Consider the following 17,294-nt stretch of genomic DNA (forward strand, 5'->3'; position numbering starts at 1 on the left):
GATTGTGAGCCCAGGTTATCACCTGTTTCTAACCACCGGTTATAGATTGAAGGCTCCAAGGGCTCTCTCCTTGGAGGGACTTAACTTGCTAGAGCAGCTCACAGAATTCAGAGAAATATTTTACTCACTTGATCACTGGTTTATTATAGAAGGATCTGTAAGTCAGGAACAGCCATATGGAAGAGCTGCATAGAGCAAAGTATGGGGAAAGGACAAGGAGATTCCATGCTCTCTGTGTGTGCCACATGCTCAACAATCTAGAAGCTCTCTGAACCCTGTCCTTTTGGGGTTTTATAAAGCCTTCATTACATAGGGATGAATGATTAAATCAATGGTCATTCACTAGTTCCTATTGCCTCCTAGAGGTTGGGAGTGCGATAGGAAATTTCAACCCTCTAATAGCAGTCCCTATTCTAAGGTGCGTCCAAAAGCCACCTTATTAACATAACAAGTTACGTTTATTTCTCTCATCACTTAGGAAATTTCAAGGATTTTAGGAGGTCTCTGCCAGGAAGGGGTTGAATACCAAATACATATTTCTTACTATAAATCATAATACCACAGTCCATCCCATGGTCTTTAAGAAAAGATCCCTTATAGCAAAACAGTAATAGAAGTTAAAAGACACTGGCACATTACTAGAATCTCCTTGAGTCATTAATAACTATTCCAGTTCACCATCATATCATATGAAAATGCCTCCTAGGGGAGGGCTACTCAGGTTTGCAGACTTCCATTTGATCTTGTCAGCTTCCAAAAGCAAAAGTGGCCTCAGTAATAATACGACTTACCCTTTTAGGCTACTGGTATAATAAATTAAGGGACAATATCATCTCTTGTTCTAAACCTCTTTTGAGGTGTTAATGTAAATATTGAATTTCCCTTATGACATAACCCATATACTCATGTCTTCCTTATGAATCATTCCTATTACCAGCATTTGTGGTTGTAGCCCTGATCCTGTGACCACTACATCAAGGCAGGGGTGGGGAGAAGGTTGAGATGACGTGGGGAAGATAATTTTAAAAGTAAAATTGTTATACCAGAGTCCTCCCTCTTTGGCAAGATTTGCATTGTCATACTAACATCCTTCTCCACTTCCTCTTCCCCAGATCCACCAGAAAAAAGCAGAAATCTAACAGGGCAGTTTTGTAGAGAGTACATATTGTGAAGGTGTGTAAATCAGTCCTTTACTGGTATCTCTTGTTTTATATTATTTTATTTTTTAAAAAAGATTTTTTTATTCACGAGAGATACACAGAGAGAGATAGAGACATAGGTAGAGGGAGAAGCAGGCTCCCTGTGGGGAGCTTGATGCTGGACATGATCCCAGGACCCCGGAATCACACCCTGAGCCAAAGGCAGACGCTCCACCACTGAATTACCCAGGTGACCCTGTCTCTCTTATTTTAGATGATCAATGATTTAGTTGCTCATTCCAATTCTCTAACTACTCCTCTGAGCGGAATATCTCTCTATCCATTGTTGGATTTTATGGGCTGTAAATGAAATGGCAGTTGGCCATCAAAACTAGTGCAATATCTTTTGTTCAGTTCTTTTATAATGCTCTGAGCATTTGCATCTATCCACTGGGTAAGCAAAGCCTAGCCGAGAGTCAGTCAGTGTCTATTCCTGTCAAGATCCATTTGTAGCCCGAAGGCTATCAATATCAGTCTGACTTGTCAGCTACAATCAGGACCTCCTCACAAGGGAATCTGCCACATAACCATCTGCAGTCTCTGTCTCCTTGTTGGCAGACAGAAGAGTTCCTCTTGGCATTACGTACCTCAGAGTGCGACTAGATTCAGCTCGTCTCTGTACTTACCCTCATATCCACTTATTTCATAGACCCACGTGGCCACCTCAGGGGAACATAGGGGATATCCGCTGTCAATTCCGGTCACCTTGGCTAAGCCATTGACTACTGCCCATGAGTCAGTAAAAAACCCAAACATAGGGGCTTTTCTCACTGTTCAGTTCTTCCATCACTGCTAGGAAAACCAAAGATTTCACTGCTAGGATCAACAAGCAGATCTTTCTTATCTTCTTCAATCACAGTGGTGAACTTACAAACAGGATCCTGTTGTTCATTCACTTTGGAACTGCCATCCCTCCACAAACCAAGCGACTCTTTGTCAATTGGTCAAGAGCTGTTTATAGGCATTGGCTAAAGGACCATGGAATCTAGTAGCTCCTCACACAGTTCCAGAGTCCATCCCAGAGGAAAAGAGGCTCCCTTCCTAGAGTATCTCTCTTGCATTCTCCCAATACCAAGATCCTGTATAAACTTTTTCCACATTGTTATGACACTTTTCTGGACACCACTATCCCCATTAGAGCATTTCTCTGACATCATTGATCGATTTCAGGTTTCAAAATCACTCTATGTTCTTCAGTCATTGGGGATGACTTCAAAGCCCCTATGGCCATGGCTGGAACGTGCTCATGGGCTTTGTTCTAAACTGCATTCTAGACTCCACATAAGCCATCACATAGAAAATTTGTCTTCACCTTTGCTCCTACTATTATTCCACACTGTGTGGGCTTGAATCATCTTACTAATTCTCATTTAGCATGTCCAGTAAACATTGCTTGTAGGGCTGATTTACAGGCCTGCTGTTTTACAATACCAGATGGGGATGTATTCTCCAATCAGATACAGTGTTCATTCCCATAATATAATCAGGTAAAAAAGATACAATCACTTCACGTAAAGCCAGTTCAAACATGTCAATTCTCCTACAAATTTTTGCCTGAATTCCATCGACTCTTATGTTCCTAGCTATGGCCTCTTCAGGACTTCAACAGGTTTTGGTTTTACAACACTAGTCAGGGAATTGTTGCCCAGTATGGTACGATATCCATTCCCATAAGACAGTCAGGTAGAGGAGACACAACTTTTTAATGAAAATCTTGCTGAAATATTCCAATTTTCATAATCCTATCAATCATTACATTCTGATGTTCTATCTAATTGTAGTTCTGGACAGGGCCTCACCAATGGGCTTTTGGACTACACTTCATGGGACTCCTGTATCCAGGAGTCCTGGGAGCTCTTCTCCACTTCCTGACCATTTTACCTACTCTTGTGCAAAAGGCTCTGAATCCCCTGTGTGGGGTTGAGCCAAGTGACTCTGGCCTTTTTTAATCAATCCTTAATTTAATTAACCTATGTATTCACTGCCCCAAGTGATTACTGGTTGAGTTTCTCATAGTAATTTCCACCTTCAAACTTTTAAAATTTCTTCAAACATAATAAATAAAACTGACTTATTCGGTGCCCTTTGAGTTAGACCAGTGGGGAGTCGCTTTGGCAGCACTGTATTAAAACCTTTGTTTTAACCCTATTTAATTATCCCTGATTGGCAATGCTACCTCCACTCCCCAGAACGCAATCTTCCTTTGCCTGGTAAACAACCTCTCTCACACCTTTCAGTATTAAATATGGTTTTCTTTGTGAAATCTCTCCAGAATTCCCTTTTTTTTAAAATAATAAATTTATTTTTTATTAGTGTTCAATTTGTCAACATACAGAATAACTCTCCAGAATTCCTAGATAAAGTCATTTACCCTTCTCTATATTTCTAAGCACACTCACTCCCACTCCCTACCACCCTTCTGTTTTTATTTCACAGTTTAGCATCATTTACTGATAACAACCCTGGCTTCCTTATAGGACATGAACAATATGAGGGCAGGAATTATATTTCATTTATCCTGTGTCCACAGCATGTACCATACTGTCTGCCTTATAGCATCGGTTCAGTTAACATTTAATGACATGAAGAGAGAAGGGAAGGACAAAATAAAATGCAAATAAATATAAAATGTAGGAAGAACACAGTACCAAAAATGTTAGTGTGAGTGAATATTATTGGATTCTTTATTGAGACGATTAGGTTAGACTGTAGAGACGTTTTATGTTTTGTCTCCCAAATACAAAACCCCTAATAGAGATCAGAGGGATAGATTTATACATAATTGAAAGGATACAGAGACTACAGGTGAAAACAAACGAAACAAAACAAAACAAATTTACATATAAGCAGTTCTCTTTTTATAATTTTGTCCAGGGTTGACTGTTGCTTTTAAGGTTGTTCTGGGCAACGTTGTTCAGAGTCAGTTTTCATCTTAGTAGATGATGAGAGCATAACATATGTCAAGACGAAGAGCAAGCAGCCTCAGTGTCCCACTTTGGCATATTGACTATTCTGAATTATAAGATACTTGAGAAACAGCCGGTGCAAGAAGAGCACTCTGACAGCCTCTTTGTCTTCCAAAAGCAGGCGATGTCTCCCATGTCAAAGGCACTATTCCTGTATCAGGAGATAAAAAGAAATCCTTATTACCACAAAATGGGGATTTAGAGTCATGAAAGCTGTATTAGCAAACCATGTACTTGTATTAATTTACTACCACCACTTAAATGCTGTTTAGATGTTTTTACTGATCAAAATTCCCAAACAAAAGTTATCTTTGTTCCATCAATTTCTCACAGATGTATTGTTTCTTTGTCTAAAATGTATATAGATTGCTTGCCTTCGTAATTTCCTTAGGTCTCAGCCTCATTAATGGGCCTGTGTGTGCACATAATTAAATTTTGTTTTTAATTTCTGTTAATCTGTCTCATGTCAATTCTTAGTGTAGCCAGAAGAACCTGGAGTGTATAAGAATAGTTTTCTTCCCCAACATGTGATGATTATATTGATTTTGAAGTCCAAAGCCTTTTATTTAAGTATGGAAACACTGAGGCACAAAGAGTTAAGTGATATACCTATGTCCCTTATTCTTAAAATAATTTGATTCTGTGCAAAATTGGGAGACTCCTGACCTCTGTTTTCTTTGGTAGTTCTTTCTAGGAAAAAAAATTATAAAGTCCTAACTTCCTAACATGATATACAGAGAAGTTTAAAGCATGGTTGTTTCCTAGGGTTGAATTTACCTCAATCTGGATGCCAAATTGTACATCTGGAGTTGAGGCTTGCAATCTTTAAGCAATGTGTCCTATTTGTTTATTTTCACACTTGTGTAATGCTTTGGCAAGAAAGTTGCAGCCAGAGGGTTTGCATTATTGGAAGAAAAAAGAAGTTGAGAAATTGAAGCAAAAAGTCTAGGAGAAAGTAAAAAAAAAAAAAAATCTTGATTTTTTTTTTTTTTAAAGCTTGAATTAAGGCAACAGCGAATTTGTGAGACTATGAATTTGCTATACTGTTTGTATAAGTCTTTATCGTCTTTTGTAAATTGCCTGCTAGTTAATTGCCTAAAGTTAAAAAGCAATTAAACAAAAAGAATAGTAAACAAGAAGATATCTGGATAAATTGGTAATAATCCCAAGCTTTGCCTTGGGCTGATGGAGGGTAAAAATGAAAGCAATAGAATTACATACACATAGAGATAAAGATAGATGAGGGACAAAAGGAGAATACCAGGATGACTTAGATCAGACACTCGCTTGCCTCTCATGTCAGCATCAACCCAACAATGGCAATGCCATCTGTTTTTCTGTGTACACTTACAGTGTCTCCTTATCGCAAGATTATAAGCCTCCTAGCTGGTGTGCCCCATTCCCTGTGATCATAAATTACTATTCCTTAGTCTCCTCTGAAGCTTCCAGTTCTGCAGCTCAACTAAATGCAGTAAGAGATGATGCTTGGTAATAACAACAAGATTTATTAAGGTACTTTCATGTGGACAGAAAGAGACTTCTATAATCAGCAGTTATTACTGATAAATTAATCCACGAATGAATTGATGAATATGATATCAGTATGTGCTTGACATTGTTCAAGAGATTACGTAGAAACCATGTGGGTCTTGTACCATTCTCAACTCCTAGACTGTTGCTTGGCATGGAGTAAGGAAGCCATAAATATTGGTGGAATGACTAAATTTGGACACAAAAGTTTGAGACCCTATTGTTAACAAAAGTGTCATTAAGGAACAAAGGAAAGGAAGAACACTTGAGGAAAATTAACTAAAGCAAAAAAGAAGAAAAGCCAAAAAGAAGGCAAATACATACCGAGAAAATGATATTTTTGGAAGAATGCATTGTCTACTCTTGAATACATATCACTTTCCTATTTCCAAGACTATCTGCCCTGATACACTCTATATCTTGTTAATAATTCAAATAATTATTGAAACTACTAAAATAATTCCAACTTAATAATTCAACTACTTTAAAATATGATAATTCAGATATTTATTGGCTAAACATTTTTAATAAGCTTTTTCAAATTTACCTCTCATTCTTGACCTCATGAAGCTTTATTGTTTGGATATTTAGAATTCCAGAAGAAAATATTCTGCTATAATTTGAATAAAACACCTAACTGGTTTCAGTTGCAATAAAATTGTTTTACTGTGGGCTTTGATCACTATGCTCAGACCTAAGTTAGAGGAGGAAAGCATGGTAGATGAAGAAAAGAAGAAAGAGGGGTTTGATTTATTCTATAAAATATGAGAAACTGTTGAAAGTGGAATAATGTGATATTAACTAAGTTAAGGTATGACTCCATATGCAGAATGAATCAGGAGGTAGAGTACAAGAATGAAAGCAGAGAGACAGTTAGAGGTTTATTGCAGTGACAGGCCAAGAGATGATAGTGGTTTAGTGTAGGTTTATGGCAGCAAGGATGGAAGAAAATGGATTAAACTGGGAATTATATTGCAGGGAAAGTCAACATGATTTACTGATAGACTGAATGTGGCATGTGAGTAAAAGAAAGGAAGTTTTAAAAAGCATCAGTGGCTTCTTCTTGGAGGAGGAGGCCAGAGATCAGATGTTGGCAGTGGTGACCAAGGCGGCTACCAGAGTAAAGAGAAAGCTGGAGTTCTGGCTTTTCCACGATGGGCGAGCCACAGCAAGTGAGCGACCTTCTACTGTCTCTGATGCAGTACATCAAGGAATATACAGATGGAAACACTCAGCAAGGCCTGTCAAGCCTACACTTCCAATAAGAAAGAATTACATGATGTTTGGTATCAGTTCCAATGTGGTGATCTTATCATCTGCCCTGCAGACAGGACATCAAACAGCTTCATCCTATGCTGTTTGTCATGAGAATGAACTGAGAAAACTCAATATGTCTATCCTTGTTAACTTCCTAGACCTTTCAGATATTTTGATAAGGAGCCCCGGAAATATAAAATGAGAAGAGAAAGATAGAAGATCTTAAGCTGCTTTTTGTAGATATGCACCACATGGAGAGATCTTGAATATGACAGTGAAGGTACAGAAATGTTAACACCTTGAAATAGTTATGATGTGTCAAAAGCATGTGCAACAGGTCATTGAGATGATTCACAATCCTTTGGCTTCTTTTCCTGATGATTTGCCCCATTCAGAAGCAGGCAGGCATGAAGAGTAAAAACTGAAGCGATGGATGGCTGGTGATAGAACTGGTCAGAATCAACTACAGAGAGAAAATTCAGCTCCCATGAATTTTGGAATGAATTTGTCATTCTGTTAAATATTCTGATGAATTTATCATCAGAAAGACCAGATGATAGAGAAAGATGCTGCCTTGTGTGTCCTGATTGATGCAATTAATGAAAGACAGTGAAGGATGTTTCTTTTTCTTGTTTTTCTTTCTCCCTTTGAGTAAGTAGCATTGTATATTAGTTCATTTGCGTTGGGACAGCTTAAAAGAGTTATCACTAGAAGTCAAGTAAATGGCTTGACTCTCCAACTTCATGAATTATGAGATGTCACAGGCAGTAATTTCATTTCATGGCAAACAGGCAAATGAATGAGTACGCTTGCATTAAGTGTAATCACTTTAAAAGGCAAGAAATTTGCAGCTATCATGTGGAACGTTTCTGTTTTTGGAGTTGCAGTAGAAGAGTGAAGATGCTCTCAACAATAGCAAGCTTTCATCCTTGAAAAGTAGATTTGTCATCTGCTTTCAGAATGAGAGATAAAGAACATCAAGCTATATAAATGTGAAATTATGAAATCTTTATATTTATTTCACTTAAAAATTTGCGGCTTCCCTAAAAAAGCAGTATCGTATATTTAAAGAGAGAAACTCTGTGATCTTAAAACAGCAACTTTATTTTCTTTCATGAGTGCCCCTGCAAACACACTACTTCATCCTCTTGTCCCTATCCTGAATAGGTCTCATAATTTTTTTCTTGTCACTCAGATAAAAAGTCCTTTGGTTACTCTTAGTTACATTCACTTTAGTAATTAGCTATACATTCCCTTTAATTTTTTATTTATTTATGATAGGTACACAGTGAGAGAGAGAGAGAGAGGCAGAGACGTAGGCAGAGGGAGAAAACAGCCTCCATGCTCCGGGAGCCCGACGTGGGATTCGATCCTGGGTCTCCAGGATCGTGCCCTGGGCCAAAGGCAGGCGCTAAACCGCTGCACCACCCTGGGATCCCTATACATTCCCTTTAAAGCTGGACTCAGACTCCTTAAGGCTAGAAGCCTGCAATGGGAAGGGGGTTTGGTAGCAGAGACTGCTAGATGTCCACTGGAGATTCTTACTCTCCAGCATACATTGCTGAGGTGGGGCTGTCCTGTCAGGGACTACATGGCCCCACTCTCCTTGCATCTAGGTAAGGAGACCTTGCATGACTAAATTCTTAGCAATGGGTGTAGGAATCCAGGCTTGCCCCATAAAAATTTCTTGCATAATCCTCTGATCTGTTCTCTCATGTGCTGATTGGATGTCCACATCCAGAATAACTAAAGAAGCCACCTGAAGGTGGCAAAGTTTCAGTGTTTGGATGCTTGAATGACTGAAGACTAAGCCCTCTGTTCATTAACTTCATTTATCCCCTATCCAAACCCATCTGATTTGACTTTATGTGAGCAAGAAATCAACTTGTTTTGAGCACTGAGATTTTATCTCTGCACTTTCTTCTCTTCACTCTCACCCACTCCCAGGTCTTGATGGGGAGCCTGCCTTTTGTTTGAGGATCTCTGCCATCTTTCTTTTAAACTAGGTCAGTGGTTCTCCAAGTATAGTCCTGAACTAGCAGCATTAGCATCTCCCGGAGATTCATTAGAAATACAAATTCTCAGATCTCACCTCAGACCTACTGAGCCAAACCTTAGGGGTGAAGCCCAGCAAGCTGTGGTTTTAGCAAGTCCTCGCTCAGGTGATTCCCCTGCATTTTTAAGATTAAGACTTGCTGATAAAGATAATGCTTTCCCTCAGATGTCCAGTTTTGATTCTTCCCTCAGTCTCTGGTTTTCAGTATACCACTCTTTTGGGATTTACTCTGTTAAGGTCTCCAGCCCTAGAGCTGAACAAGTCAGCTTAAAAAGGCCACAGGACAGTTTCCTTAGAAACATTCATTTATCCTTTTCCTGTGCAAATCACAGAAGTTGCCCTCTTTATTAGCCAGGCCGCTAGCTAGCCAGTCATATCTTTTTTTTTTTTTTTTTCTGGCATGTAACTAGTATACACCTTTGAGCTCAAGAAACTCCAGAGGACAAGTCCAGTCTTTCTTAAGATTGAACCAAAGGAGGAGGGAAGCCACCTCATCCTGTTGTGGGCATGGGTTGGGAGGGGGAGGGCATGGTGGATGTTATATAACACTTTAGCAAGTATCCAGAGAAACATCTTTCCTTCTTTGGCCTCAACCTTTTATTAACTTTGAGGAAGGTATTGGGCTAAGAGGCAAAAAAACCAACGTTTGGCTGCTTTGCAAATCCTTGTGCAGTAAAAAAATGCAGTGAGTCATATTATAACATTGTTATAGGAGTCAAAGTATCACCTGTATATGAATTTATGAGTTTGTGGTGGGGATGGATTCCTCATGGAATTTTATATTCTGAAAAAACAAAAGAAAAAAGAAAAATAAAAAGAATAAAGGATCACTCTGAGCTTTCTATGTGAGAAGTCAGGTGAAAAATGAAGCAGTTAATTATGGGGATAAATTGGGAATGAGATATCAATAATTTTATCCTCCTATGTTTAATCACATTTACTATATGGTACTAGGATAGAATCTAGTTTTCTAGTCTCCAAAGATCTCACCTCCCATGATTGAGAAAGACGAGTACCTTGGGGTCTCTACCCAACTGAAGACTGAACTTGTAGGCCATTGGAAAGACAGGTAATAATTAGCACAAAGTTGAGAAATATATAGTCCTAGTTCTACTATAAAAAGTATGAGTGCATTTTGGTCCCACTGCATAATATTTTCTCCGTAGATTTTATTTTAGCGTATCGTCTTCACTCAGGTTCTTTGGCAAGCAGAGCCTGAGGCAAGAGCTTACGTGTTAAGTTTATTACAGAGCACAATTTCATGGAAGCAGGAATGAGGGGGATAGGAGAGACAAGGAAAGAGGGAAGGCACATGTGAACAAGTGCCTCACTAAGCTGGCGAGAGTTCTGTTGCAAGTGCAGTTGGTTGGTCTTGAGTGATATCTGCAAAGAGATACTGTATGAATCACCCCATCAGAAGAGCACACCCAAGGGAAAGAAGAGAATATTTATCCTCCAGCTTTCTTCTTCCTGTCACTTTCTCCCTTGGTTTAAATCTTCTTCAAATATCTTCTGTGTTTTAGCAGCAAGGCTTCTTTTCTTTTCCTTTTAAAGATTTATTTATTTAAAGGTTTACTTTTAGAGGGAGAGAGAGAGAGAGAGAGAGAGAGAGCGAGCACAATGGGGAGGGGAAGAGGGAGAGGGAGAGGGAGAAGGAGAGAATCCCAAGGAGACTCGGGCTGAATGGGGAGCCAACTCAGGATTCGATTTCATGACCCTGAGATCATGCCTGAGCTAAAAGCAAGAGTCAGACGCCTAACTGAATGAGCTACCCAGGGTCCTAAGAGGCCAGGCTTTCTATATTTGAAGACAAAGTACTACGTATTGGGAAAAATCAAGCTATGGTACGTAATCTTTGAGCAGGAGTGACCTTTCCTTATGACAAATTATAACATATAGAAGATTTCTCTCCTTTTTCATACTTTTGCTTCAAGACAAATCCTTAAATGCCAGTAAGTATTTACAATTTGCAGACTATGATAATATAAATGGTAGAAGAGCTTTCCTTACTTATGCTATTGTTTTTTTTTTTTTCAACAGTCCCACTAGGGTAGGGTTATTATTGTGATCCATCTTTTTCCCTGAAGATGAAATTGAAGCTAATAGAAATTAGTCTGAAATCACATGATTTATAATTTAGAGCAAGATTTCTGACCCTATGTGTCTGATTTTATGGTCTATGCTATTTGTAACTCTTACTTTAGGTTCCAGTATTATTTTATTTCATTTTTTAATTTGTTAAGTATAGACAATACTACTTAAAATACTGAGACAGTTTCTTGAAAAGCATCATGTGCAATAGATATGTTTTTATAAGTAGTATAGGGATACCATAGCACTCCCATAAAAAATCTTGTGGTGAGTAGGTGACAGAGGAGACATGAGGCTTTATGGTCCAGGTTAGGTGTGTTGAGAAACTTAAAAAATAGAAAAGGAAATCATATCGTGCAACACTAAGCAATCAGCTGAAAACTAGGACTGAAATGGCATCAAAAACTATTCTTCACAAATGGCTGCTGGATGACCTATAGACCCAATGAGAATAAGAAAAAAAAAGCAAAGCTAAGGTTTGTTTTCCCCTAGAATAGAAAATAGGAAGGAATGGGGGAAATGAAACTGAGAGGTAAACTTTAATATCTTAGACAACCAAACTGTTCTTCGGGTGCTTGGGATGTGCCACTTAGCCCTGAGAGATAGGTGCAGACTGTTCAAAGCCACGTAACTAGTAAGTGGAAGAATTGAGATCCAAATCAAACATTTTTTACCCTAAGTCCAATACTTTCTCCAATCATCCTCACATATTTTTTCTTTCTTTCTTTCTTTCTTTCTTTCTTTCTTTCTTTCTTTCTTTCTTTCTTTCTTTTTTCTTTTCTTTTCTTTTCTTTTCTTCTTTTCTTTTTCTTTCTTTCTTTCTTTCTTTCTTTCTTTCTTTCTTTCTTTCTTCTTTCTTTCTTTCTTTCTTTCTTTCTTTCTTTTTCTTTCTTTTTCTTTCTCTCTTTCTTTCTTCTTTTTTTTTTAGAGGGAGAGAAAGTAGGTGAGGGAGAGAAAGAATCCCAAGCAGGTTTCATGCCCAATGCAGAACCTGACATGGGGCTTGATCCCACAACCCAGAGATCATGACCTGGGCAAAAAATCAAGAGTCAGATGCTTAACTGATTGAGTCACCCAGGTGCCCCACCATCTTCACATATTTCTGTGGATATTTTCTTATGGACAATAACTTGTTTACATGAATTTTCATATTTTGTATTTTATTTCAACTATAATCTAAAAATAATGTATCTGTTAGATAACCTAATGTCTACCTTAAAAACTAGTATTATGGGTTTCTACTTTAGCACCTGAGAGGGCTAAAAGAAATTTGAAGTAACATAGAAATATCAGATTTAATGAAGGCAAGGTCTACCTTTTAGTCTGAGACAGAGCACCCAAGAAAGGAACAGAGATAAAGAGATAAAGTAGTGCAACAGAGAGCAAACAATATGGATTTAGATCTGAGAGTCAATAAATTGATAATAGCCACACATCTTACGAGAGAGGTCTACCCTGATTACACCATATAAGATAACAATCCTGCCCTCTTCAAATGTCAGTGCTTTGAACACCTCATTGTCACTTGGAATACTACAAAGATTTTTGTTGATCTGTTTAATACCAGTTTCTTGACACTGGAATACTGATGCAATATTTATCATTGCAGATATGGCACATGCAGGTCTTCAACAAATATCGATTAGACAAATGATTATTGAAGTCGAACTTTTCACATTTTATTGTTTTAAAATCTTTCTTTTATGAATTGTCTATTCATATCTTTGGATACTCTTAATTGATCAGCTTTTATTATTTGCTTGAACAATTTACATATTAAAGATATCTAACCTTTTTAGTATTTGCAGGGAAAATATTTTTTGCAGTTTATATGTTTTTTTCTTTTTGTTTGTTTTGCTGTTTTAGTAATTACACCTTGAACTTTCACATGGTAAATATACTGTTCTTCTGTTTGTTATGTTTTTATTATTTTTAAAAATGATTTTATTTATTTATTCATGAAAGACACAGAGAGAGTGAGAGGCAGAGACACAGGCAGAGGAAGAAGCAGGAGCCATGCAGGAAGCCTGATGTGGGACTTGAACCCGGGTCTCCAGGATCACCCCCTGGGCTGAAGGTGGCACTAAACCGCTGGACCACTGGGGCTGCCCTGTTTTGTTATTTTTTCCATTAACTTTACACTCATTAACATATTCCTGATTTTATGGCACATATTCAAAATGTATATATTTGTTTTTTGGATTATGACATTTAAATTCTTTCTCTAGAATTTATTTTAGTATAAAATATGAAAAGTATGTGACAATCCTTTGTTAAAATTATATTTCTTCCTCATATATTGAATTCATAAATTCAATTAATATTTTGATGGGTATTTATTCATCTCCCAATTAATTAATTAATTAATTAACACAACATTATGTTAGTTTCAGGTGCACAACATAATAATTTGATCATCGTATGTGGCAAAATGATTATCACAATAAGTTTGTCATCATAGATAGTTACAAATTTTTTTTCTTGTAATAAGAATTTTCAAGATCCACAGTCCTAGCTACTTTCAAATAAGCAATACGGTATTAATAGCTACGGTAATCATTCTGTGCATTGTATCCCTATTCATGACCTATTCATTTTACAATTAGAAATTTGTACCTTTGATCCATTTCACCAATTTTGCCCACACCTACCTCTGCCTTGGGCAATCACCAGTTTGCTCTCTATTTACATGAGCTCATTAAAAACAATTTTTTAAAGATTCTACATAAGAGTGAGATAATATGGTATTTGTGTTTTTTGGTCTGACTTATTTCACTTTGTATAATACCCTCAAAGTCCATTCATGAATGTTGAGAATGGCAAGATTTCTTTCTTTTTTAAGGCTAAATAGTATTCCATTGTGTATATTTGCTATATTTTCTTTATCCATTCATTCATCAGTGGACACTTCAGTTGTTTCCATACCTTGGTTGCTGTAAATAATGCTATATAAACATAAAGGTGGATATATCTTTTCAAGTTAGTGTTTTAATTTTTTTAAATTAATACCCAGAAGTGGAATTGTTAGATCATAAGGTAGTTCTAACTTAAAAATAGAGGAACCTCCCTACTGTTTTCCAGAGTGACCACACTGACCTACATTCTCAATGGTGCACAAAGTTCCCCTTTTTTTTTCATATCCTCACCAACTTATTTTTCTTTCTGATAATAAATTCTAAAGATGTGAGATTATATCTCATTGTGGTTTTGTGGTTTTGATTTGCACTCCCCTGATGATTAATGTTGTTGGGCATCTTTTCATGTATCTATTGGCCAACTCAGACATATTAAGTGCTTCTTATTTGCTGGAAAAAATCAGGGATAATGAGCAAGACATCCTTTTGCCCCCTTTGTTTTTTTTTTTTAATTATTTATTCTAGGGGGGAGGGGCAGAAAGGAGAGAGAGAGAAACCCAAGCTGACTCTGTGTTGAGTGAGGAGCCTAATGTGGTGCCTGATCTCACAACCCTGAGATCATGACCTGAGCCAAAACCAAGAGTAAGTTGCTTAACTAACTACACCACTCACTTGCCCCTTGTGTGTCCCTTTTAAGGTTACAGATTAGTGGGTAAAATAGTGAAATTCACAGGTAACAGTAAAATTATTTGCTAATAAAGAATATTAAATACCATTAAATGTCTTTTAGAATTATATCTGTATTTTCCTTTGACCCATTATGTGATGTTAATTTTTTTAAATAATAAACTATCTTTTTTTTCTTCTGGTGTAAATGCGTCCTTTTCAGTGTTGTAATTGCTTAATATATTCTTTGCTTTGACTTGGTAGTATTTTATTTAAGATTTAATATGTGTGCGTTTACGCTCCTGGAAAGAATTTTGTGTGATGGAAGGAGACAGGGAAAAAAGTAACAAAAGTCAGAGGGAATAAAATAAGGTGCTTGGGAACTGAACTAGTCAAGTGGTTTAACAAGCTGCAGCATGATGTAGTATTTGCATGTATGTGTATAATGATGATGGGACACAGAATGATGGGAGATACTGTTTCAGTAAGATGGTCAGGGGCTAGATCACAGACTTCTATATCATTTTAAGGAGGTTTTAGTGATTTTGTCAGAGAAGAAATATAATAAGTTGTATGTCTTGTGAAAATCACTTTAGCAGAATTGTGAGGGACAAATAAGATTCAAGTTATTTAATATTTCAATAGTCTAGATTAGAAAATATGAATTCTTGAACTGTCTGCTTTTGGGGATGAAAGTCAGGGGATGGAAAAAAGACAATAAGGACATTCAGCAGAACATGGGCATTGCTAAATATGGAAGATGAATGACAATGAGAGGAAGGTAACCAGGGGAACCAGAAGGTTTTCATTTGCCTACTGCTTGCCACTGAGATAAGCAATACAGATGAAAAGGAGTATTAACAAAGGAAGGGAGACAATGAGCTTGAGTCTGAGATACCTATGAAATATGCAGGTGGAACTGTCCAGTGGGCATTACAAGTTTGCATTTCAGGGAGGGATGCAAACTCGAAGTCATAAAGCAATTAGCTGAGGTTATATAGGTGGTGAAGGTAGCTCCAACACAATATATATTTTGAAAAGGGGCAGGGAACTGTTTTTACAGGATAAAGCAGAAGTAGAAAAATTAGATACACCTAAGAAAACAAGAGAGACTGATGTCCTGAAAGCGAAAGGTGTAGCAGAGGTTTAAGAAGAAAATAAGTGATCAGTAATCTTATAGAACTTTATGCATGTGAAGGAAATAAGTATCAAATTAAGGAAACTGAAATTCAACAATAAATTTAACTTGTAATGGTAGAATTTGTTAATTTCATTTATTTACCAATGTTCGATCAATTAAAAAATCACAATAAGCCTGACTCAAAATTGTTATGTTGCTTTTGGCAAATGTAGCTTAATAACCTTTAATGACAAAATGCCAGATTTCTCCTGGGTTCTTTCTTGATCCTTTTTTTTTTTTAAATTGGAGTTCAATTTGCCAACATATAGCATAACACCCAGTGCTCATCCCGCCAAGTGCCCCCCTCAGTGCCTGTCACCCAGTCACTCCAACCCCCCGCCCACCTCCCCTTCCACTACCCCTTGTTCATTTCCCAGAGTTAGGTGTCTCTCGTGTTTTGTCACCCTCACTGATATTTTCACTCATTTTCTCTCCTTTCTCTTTATTCCCTTTCGCTATTATTTATATTCCCCAAATGAATGAGACCATACAATGTTTGCCCTTTTCCGATTGACTTATTTCACTCAGCATAATACCCTCAAGGTCCATCCACCTCGAAGCAAATGGTGGGTATTTGTCATTTCTAATGGTTGAGGAATATTCCATTGTTGTTTTTTTTTTATTTTTATTTATTTATGATAGTCACACACACACACACACAGAGGCAGAGACAGGCAGAGGGAGAAACAGTCTCCATGCACCGGGAGCCCGACGTGGAACTCGATCCCGGGTCTCCAGGATCGCACTCCAGGCAGGCGCCAAACCTCTGCACCACCCAGGGATCCCAGAATATCCCATTGTTTACGTAAACCACATCTTCTTTATCCATTCATCTTTCGATGGACACCGAGGCTCCTTCCACAGTTTGGCTATTGTGGACATTGCTGCTATAAATATTGGGGTGCGGGTGTCCCCACGTTTCACTGCATCTATATCTTTGGGGTAAATCCCCAGCAGTGCAATTGCTGGGTCGTAGGGCAGGTCTATTTTTAACTCTTTGAGGAACCTCCACATAGTTTTCCAGAGTGGCTGTACCAGTTCACATTCCCACCAACAGTGCAAGAGGGCTCCCCTTTCTCCACATCCTCTCTAACATTTATTGTTTCCTGTCTTGTTAATGTTCACCATTCTCGGTGGTGTGAGGTGGTATCTCATTGTGGTTTTGATTTGTATTTCCCTGATGGCCAGTGGTGCGGAGCATTTCCTCCTGTGCTTGTTGGCCATGTCGATGTCTTCCTCTGTGAAATTTCTGTTCATGTCTTTTGCCCATTTCATGATTGGATTGTTTGTTTCTTTGGTGTTGAGTTTAATAAGTTCTTTATAGATCTTGGATACTAGCCCTTTAATTGATGTGTCATTTACAAATATCTTTTCCCATTCTGTAGGCTGTCTTTTAGTTTTGTTGACTGTTTCTTTTGCTGTGCAGAAGCTTTTTATCTTGAAGTCCCAATAATTCATTTTTGCTTTTGTTTCTCTTGCCTTCGTGGATGTATC

The 17,294-nt window shown here is 37.7% G+C and overlaps 1 pseudogene; it reads left to right on the forward strand.

Annotated features, from left to right (window-relative positions):
* Positions 1–6,849: 6,849 nt before the first annotated feature.
* Positions 6,850–7,565, forward strand: LOC112914183 (mediator of RNA polymerase II transcription subunit 7-like; annotated as a pseudogene).
* The last annotated feature ends 9,729 nt before the right edge of the window (positions 7,566–17,294 follow it).

The sequence above is a fragment of the Vulpes vulpes genome, chromosome 1, assembly GCF_048418805.1.
Source record: "Vulpes vulpes isolate BD-2025 chromosome 1, VulVul3, whole genome shotgun sequence".
NCBI classification, from domain to species: domain Eukaryota; kingdom Metazoa; phylum Chordata; class Mammalia; order Carnivora; family Canidae; genus Vulpes; species Vulpes vulpes.